Source organism: Saimiri boliviensis, chromosome 19 (genome assembly GCF_048565385.1).
Source record: "Saimiri boliviensis isolate mSaiBol1 chromosome 19, mSaiBol1.pri, whole genome shotgun sequence".
In the NCBI taxonomy this organism is placed as follows: domain Eukaryota; kingdom Metazoa; phylum Chordata; class Mammalia; order Primates; family Cebidae; genus Saimiri; species Saimiri boliviensis.
The window spans coordinates 16520958-16528171 of NC_133467.1; the positions used below are offsets into that span (position 1 = coordinate 16520958).

Below are 7214 nucleotides of genomic sequence, written 5' to 3' on the forward strand. Positions count from 1 at the left end.
CCTGACAGGTAAGGGGCTATATATTGCCCTGCCAGAAATTCCCTTGGAACTCCAGGGGAGGGCTTCATTTACCCAACTTCTGGCTGAGATTCCCCTCTTGTTGCACTTGCCTGAAGCTTTGGACAGGGAGCATATTACAGGCTGCAGCTCTAAGGTTACTGGATTTGGTCAGAGGGAGACTCTTCATTTGTACCGCATCCCGGATTAGTCGCCTGGTTTCTCTCTGAGTGGCACACACAGGGAGCAAGGGTGTGTGGCACAGGCTGAGGCAAGAGGAAGTATAAAGAGGCTTCAGAAGGCTCCTGGAAAAGTGGAATTAAAAGATAAAAAAAAATGTAAACAGTTTTTCAACATAAGCTCCATCAGTTCGTGATATTTTTTTAAAGCAATAATAATATCAGCCATTTTTTAGTCCATCCTCAAGGAACTGAGAGTCCTGGGAATTTAAGTATGTCATTGTAGTCTTTTTTACTAGTGGAAGAAAAATGGGTGCCCCTTAAGATGTTTTTTGAGACTAGGAAACAAAAAGAAGCCAGAATAAGTCAAATCAGGACTGTAAGGTGGACGCCTCATGATTTACCATAAAAACTCTCCCAGAATTACCCTTATTTGATGAAAGAAATGAGCAGGTGCATTGTTGTAGTAGAGAAGAACTTGCTGGTAAAGATTTCCTGAGTGTTTTTCTGCTAAATCTTTGGCTAGCTTTCTCAAAACACCCTCAAAATAAACAGACGTTATCATTCTTTGGCCCATCTGCCCTAAAAAAGTGTTGCCTTACCCTTTGCTCTTGACTGTTTCACTTTTTTGCTTTGACCAGACCTCACGTGTTGGTAGCCATTGCTTTGTCTTCAGGAGTGTACTGGTAAAGCCACAGTTTGTCTCCTGTTATATTGCTTTGAATAAAAGCCTCAGAATCTTGATCCTACTTGCTTAAAATTTCCCCTGAAAGCTTTGCTCATGGTTGCAGCTGATCTGAACATAATGGTTTTGGCATTCATCTAGTGGAAAGTTTGCTCACATTTGATTTTTCAGTTAGAATTGTGTAAGCGAAACTGAGATGGTTATGGTGTTGGTCACTGTTAATTGTTCGTCCTTTTTAACACAAACAAGATTTTTTTCCTCACAAATTGATATGCATGCTCTGCCAATGTGAGCTTCGTCTTCATCTTCAACGTTGTCTTGTCCCTTCTTAAAAATGCATTATCCATTTGTAAACTGCTAATCTCTTTGGGGCATTGCCTTCATAAGCTTCTGAAGCATCAGGGATGTCACTGTTCCTCCACCCAAGCTTCACTTTAAATTTGATGTTTGTTCCTGCTTCAGTTTTTGCAGAATTTATGTTGCTCTGATACGGGCTCTTTTCAAACTGATATCTTTTCCTTCTTAGTGCCTCAAACTAGATTCTGTTCAGACATGTTATAACAAGTTAGTATGAGTTTATTTTGGTGCATTTTTTTGAAATCCATGCGTAGTTTTTTCATAATGCACATTTTTCATGAATTTTTTGAAGAATCCTTGTATTTTTTTCATCATGACTTCAAGCATTCATGAAAGGGTATGAATTTGAAGTCATTTTTGAAACAAGAAAGACACTTGCTCTGGGCAAAGGTCCCAGGACCAAAGGTGCACCCTATGTGGAGAATGAAGGTCTTGACATCATTTTGCTTAGAACCAGGTACTTGGTGCCAGGATGGGCAATCTAAACCTCATAGGGGTCCATTTGAATATTGCTCTATCAGTATTTCAGGCTATCATCTGTATTTCCCCTGTGGGGAGTAAAATAAAATGGAGTTTAGGTGAGATCTCAGCAGGTCAACTGTATAGAGGTCTGAAATGCTTCTCTTTAGATCATTGATGAGAATTGTGTTTCTACTCAGCCTGAATTGACTCAGCAGTTAAGTTTATAGGGCTGTCGAATCAGCATCTTTCACCAACACTTGAAAGTTAAAATTTACAGAGGAGAAGGCTTTGCCCCCGCATCCTCATCCCATACACCTGGAAGGTTGTTTTTCACTTGCAGCTTATGTTGGGGGTTCCCCGCTGTGTTGACTGGGACTGAGCCTCAGGGCAGCTCAGAGTGCCCTGTGATCACCCTGTGCACCAGAAAGCCTAGATAGGGCAGCTCCAGCTGTTCTGTGCATTGCTTTTTATTTTAACTTTCAGGTTGTTCTTCTTTTCCTCCTTCAAATCTCCTGGTTTTCTTTGCTTTGGAATTGTGTGGCTGTCAGTCCTGAAAATGGCAAGACAAGGCGTCTGTAGGCTAATGAACAGCTGCAGGAAGATAATTAATGCTCTCCCACCTTCCTTGCAGCCTTTACCACCTCACCATGACACAGCCTGTAACATCTGTGCTTCCCAGAAGCTGAGCTGTAAAACACCCTTCCCTGCTCTTCACAAAACAACTGTTAGATGGGCTGGCACCCACGTTAAGGGCAAAACTTACAAAACACTACAAAAGATGAGCTATGTTATTCCCAAGTCAAAGATGTTGAGTCTTTCCATGAGAGAGGACCATAGAGCACTTGGCTTGGATGTGCCTAGCACCAGTACATTGTGGATGGGGAGGGAAAGGGAGGGTGGAGACAAGCAATGCAGTGAGGGAACTGCCTTGAGTCTTTTCTTTGAGTTAAGGTAACTGAACCTGTAGGCTTTGGAACTAACTGCTTTGACAATTACCAGAGGGGAGGGCAGAGTCGTCCCAGATTTCTTATTGTCTCACACAGGGACAGTATTCAAAAGAATAAACTCAGCAACCTGAGCATCATTCAGAAGGGACATTGGTTGTGAGCACTTGTACAGCCGTTTCAGTTCATGTACTGACTGCATTATCAGACCTGTTCTCACGCTTCCTCATGATCCCTCTACAATTGTGAAAATATTATTTATTTATCTAGTACCTGCTTTATGCCAGAAATGGCTTTAGGTGCTTTTGATAACTTTGTCCATGAACAGTATGACTGGAATTCTTTCAAAAGTCATGTTAATTTTATTTTCTGGGTCGTAAGTGCTAACGTGTATGTGTTAGACATCAGCCCTATCTGCAGCTGCAGCATCTCAGCCTTTTTTAAGTCTTGCTCACTCCACCCAATTATCTGGGTGTTTCTGAGCACTCCCAGGGGGTGTCTCCTGTCATATGTATTTTCCTGATCCAGCCTCCTGATGGTGGCTTTTATGCTCAAGTACTTAGAGAGGTACCCTGCTGCTGCTTTCTTGACTAGGGTGCTATCTTCTGATGCTCCCGCCTGCAAATTCTCTTGACATTCCTGTGCTATTAAAGTGCATCAGGGTTGTACTTTGTCCTCTGCACTCTGGTGCAGCGTTGCTGTGCCTGGAGTATCAGAAGTATCCCTGGGAAAACAGCTCCTTCACTTCTGCTTTGGCTCCTGCCTATGTGAGGCAGGGTCCAACTGGAAATCTTGCACATCAGATCCTTTCTATTTGTTTACTACGCTTATCTCTCCACTACCAGAGCACCAAACCTGTCGTCTTATAGGGCACTTTCCCCTCATGCAAATCATTTCCTAGTGATTGTATCTGGCAAAGGTGGTGGGAGTGTCACTGGCCCCACACGGGCCCTTTTTGGCCTTAGCCAAGATCATCTGGTATCAAGTAATTAAACAAATGTCAAATCTCAAATTGCCTTGCTCAGGGGATGTGTACCGGTGTTAAGGGAGAAATAATGTGTCATTATGCAAATGTGGTCCAAATAAGTTTGAGCAGAAAAAGACTCTTTTACCAAATAAAAGCACCCTTGCCCAGAATACTGAGCCTTCCCAGAGGGTCTGCTTCTCAGAGAAACCTTAGAGACTAAGCTAAGGATGGGGGTTTAGTATCAGGGTTATAGAGGCACGGTCAGCATTTTGCAGAGCTGAGAAGAACAGCACCTTCCTAGAAATTGAGTCAGTCTTAACACTCAACTGCATTCCAGCCCTGGCCAAGACATAGAGGCACGACCGTGTGGAACTTGCTAAAAAAGGGCTAGTCAGCCCCAGGGTTAATCACTGATTGTTCAGAGAGGGACGGGAGAGGGACATTGGAATTCACTGCCTCTCCAGAGTGTTTTAGTGCTCACTAAAATTTCATTTTTTTTTTTTTTTTTTGAGACAGTTTCACTCTTGTTGCTCAGGCTGGAGTACAATGGCACGATCTTGGCTCACTGCAACCTCTGCCTCCTAGGTTCAAGTGATTTTCCTGCCTCAGCCTCCGGAGTAGCTGTGGTTACAGGCGCACACCACCATGCCCAGCTATGTTTTGTATTTTTAGTAGAGACAGGGTTTCACCATGTTGGCCAGGTTGGTCTCAAACTCCTCACCTCAGTCAGGTGATCCACTGGCCCTGGCCTCTCAAAGTGCTGGGATTACAGGGTGAGCCACCGCTCCCGGCCTTAAATCCTTCCTTTTAAACTTCATAAATTCTGAACTTAAAAATCTCTTTATATTGTGAAACTATAGATATCTGACCAGAGAGGATACTTTTTGACTTAGGATTTAGCCTCTGATTAGAGTTGCCAAAGTCATTACCTATTAAAAGATTTAATTACATCTGAATGTGCCAAGTATTCCCCCTTCATTATCTAATTTAACTTCCTTCCTTCATATATGGATTCCATTCAACTTGAGCTTGGCATATGAGCTCTTTATGATACCTGGTACAGGGTAAAAGGGAATAAAATGCAAGCCTTGGCCCTCACAGTGCTCATAGTCTAGTGGGGAAAATAGACAAGTAAGTGGGATAGGGTGTGATAGCTGCAGTGTGAACCCACAGAAGAGATCCTGAAGCCAGATTTGGCAGCCGTGGGTGGGGGTGGGAATAAGGAAGGCTTCAGAGTGGACGTGACTCCAGACCTGAGTCTGGAATCCTCCCAAGCGTTCATTAGGTAAAAGGGATTCTCAGCGCAAACAACTCCTATGTGAATATGGAGGTTGGGAGAACACGGCATGGCTGAAGATCTGTAATTAACTGACTAGAGTTTCACAACATGAAGTGAGCATATCAGGGCTGTTATAAAACCTCTATGAAGAGAAGCCAGATCATGGAGGGCCTTGTAGGTTAAGGAAATCATACGAAGGAGATGACAGCTTGTCCAAGAAGCAATGGGAAATCACTGGCAGATTTTAAGCCTGGGATTGACATGATCAGAATTGCTTTTTAGAATGCTCATTCAAGCTCCAAGTTTAATAGTACCTCTATCATCATTCAGTGTTAGAGCTAAGGCAGAACTCTGTTTCTAAGGCAATACTGGAAACTCATATGAGTACACGTCTGCATTTCCTGGTTTCTTCATGGCTTACTGAAGAGCACAGAAGAGAAGCACTGTCCCATTCATTGGAGTCCATGAGTGGACTCCCACATGTCTTATGGGATTAGCATCTGAGATGCTTTGGTTGACCAATTCTCAGTTCACATGTTCAGGCCAGCTCCACTATGGAGACCTTTGAAAATGCCTTTTTTTTTTTTTTTTTTGGACAAAGTGAGTGATTGAAGAATAAAGTTGAAGAGCCTCAACTGTTCTTGGAGAGCTATTTTAGTCCTGTCAGGGGACAATATGTTGACACAGATTGAAGTCACTGCTATGAGTGGGAGGATAAGGTGGCTGCTAGTTGGCTTAAGGCAACTTCACTGGCTGGCCAAGTGATATTACTCTCAGCCTCATGGAATTCAACAGTTTTTATTATCCAGCACACCATTATTTGGACAGAAATAATCCTTTTTCCACACTGTGTTATTTCTGGAAATTTGATGTATTCCTTCACTGCTCTACCTGCCTGGAAGATGTTTTTCTAAAGTCAGGCGGAAGAAAACCTACATTGGCTGCTGAAAAGTGGATGCCTGCTATTCACGATGCAATTACCATGACAAGTATTTCTAATTGCCACTTCCTTTCCTGCTAGCTCTCCTTTTCTTCAGACATTGTGAATTTCTGGTAATCTTGGGTTATTATCACACTGAGCTGCTAACCTGAGTCTTGACACTCCTCCTGGAGACCCATGTCAGAAATAATTACAGCTCAAGTGAGGTGATTCTTTCCTAGTTATTAGCAGTTGCTGGTGTTGGTATCAAGCATTGATTAGCAATATGGAACAAGGCATTCCTTGAGCTTTGAAACACATTTTGTTTCTTCTGTGTCTTGGAGGACAGCACACATTGTTCTTTGTTCTTGCCTCCCTTTGCCCTTGTGTCTGTCTGTGTATTTTGACAAGTTTCCTTTCATGCTCCAGTGATTTATTTACTTCTAATGTTATTTTCTTCTGTCTCTCGTTTTTCAAACCATTTGCTGGTTCTGTGGGTGAAGTAGAGAGAACTCACCTCTTGGAGTTAATGCAGTATGTTGTTGTGGGAGTTCTGAGAACTGAGAAAGGACCATTTAGCACCCCGTAACCCAGGTCTTGGCCAGTAGAAGTAGGAGAAGACAGGGAGGGATGAAGCTGGTTTAAAAAGGAAGAAGCGTGCTTGCTTTGGCAACACATGTACTAAAATTGGAACGATACAGAGGAGATTAGCATGGCCCCTGTGTAAGGATGACACGCAAATTCATATTTTTTTAAAGGAAGAAGGGAGAGGTAGGGGCTGCTGCTTGCACAAATGCTTATTTTTAAGAAGCCTACTTCTTTTCTTTTAGACAATCCCCTTCCCCACTATTTATCACGAGGTCTGGAATTACTATGGGGTGGGAGTAGGGAGTTAAGTTTATATTTGACAGCTCTGGAAGGGGCCTGCTCCGCTGTTGTTTCTGTCTGCTCTCAATGGTGAGGGTGCAGGTACATATGCTGCTGAATAGCTCATCCTCAAATGTCACCCTGTTCTGAAGAGGCCCCCTTGCATGTGGTTGTGTAAAGTCAAAGGCTATGTAAACATAGGAAAACTCCTTATCAGAATTCTAAGTCTTATTTATTTATTGAATTTGTTGAGCAAGAAAAGGCCAGTAAATAGGATACTTTATTTTCCTGCTCTGTGCTTTTCTTCCTTAGATTCAGTTAAAGCCAGAATCTCGTCCCTGAGTATACTGTAGGCATTTCTGTGCTGTAATGTGGTTGCTGTGCCTTATTGAGACTATTCTATACTTTTATTTGACTCCCAAGTCTTTGAAAAGCCAGCTGCCCTTGAGTCCCCTCAATAATTGGACTTACTATACCATGGAAGTCTAGGATCTCAGTGTTATAGCTTTATGTTACATTGAATTTATTTGCTCATTTATTCATCTACTCAAGAAACAC

At 42.6% G+C, this 7214-nt stretch overlaps 1 pseudogene; it reads left to right on the forward strand.

Moving 5' to 3' along the window:
* The first annotated feature begins 6446 nt into the window (after window positions 1–6446).
* Window positions 6447–6543, forward strand: LOC120360221 (U6 spliceosomal RNA; annotated as a pseudogene).
* The last annotated feature ends 671 nt before the right edge of the window (window positions 6544–7214 follow it).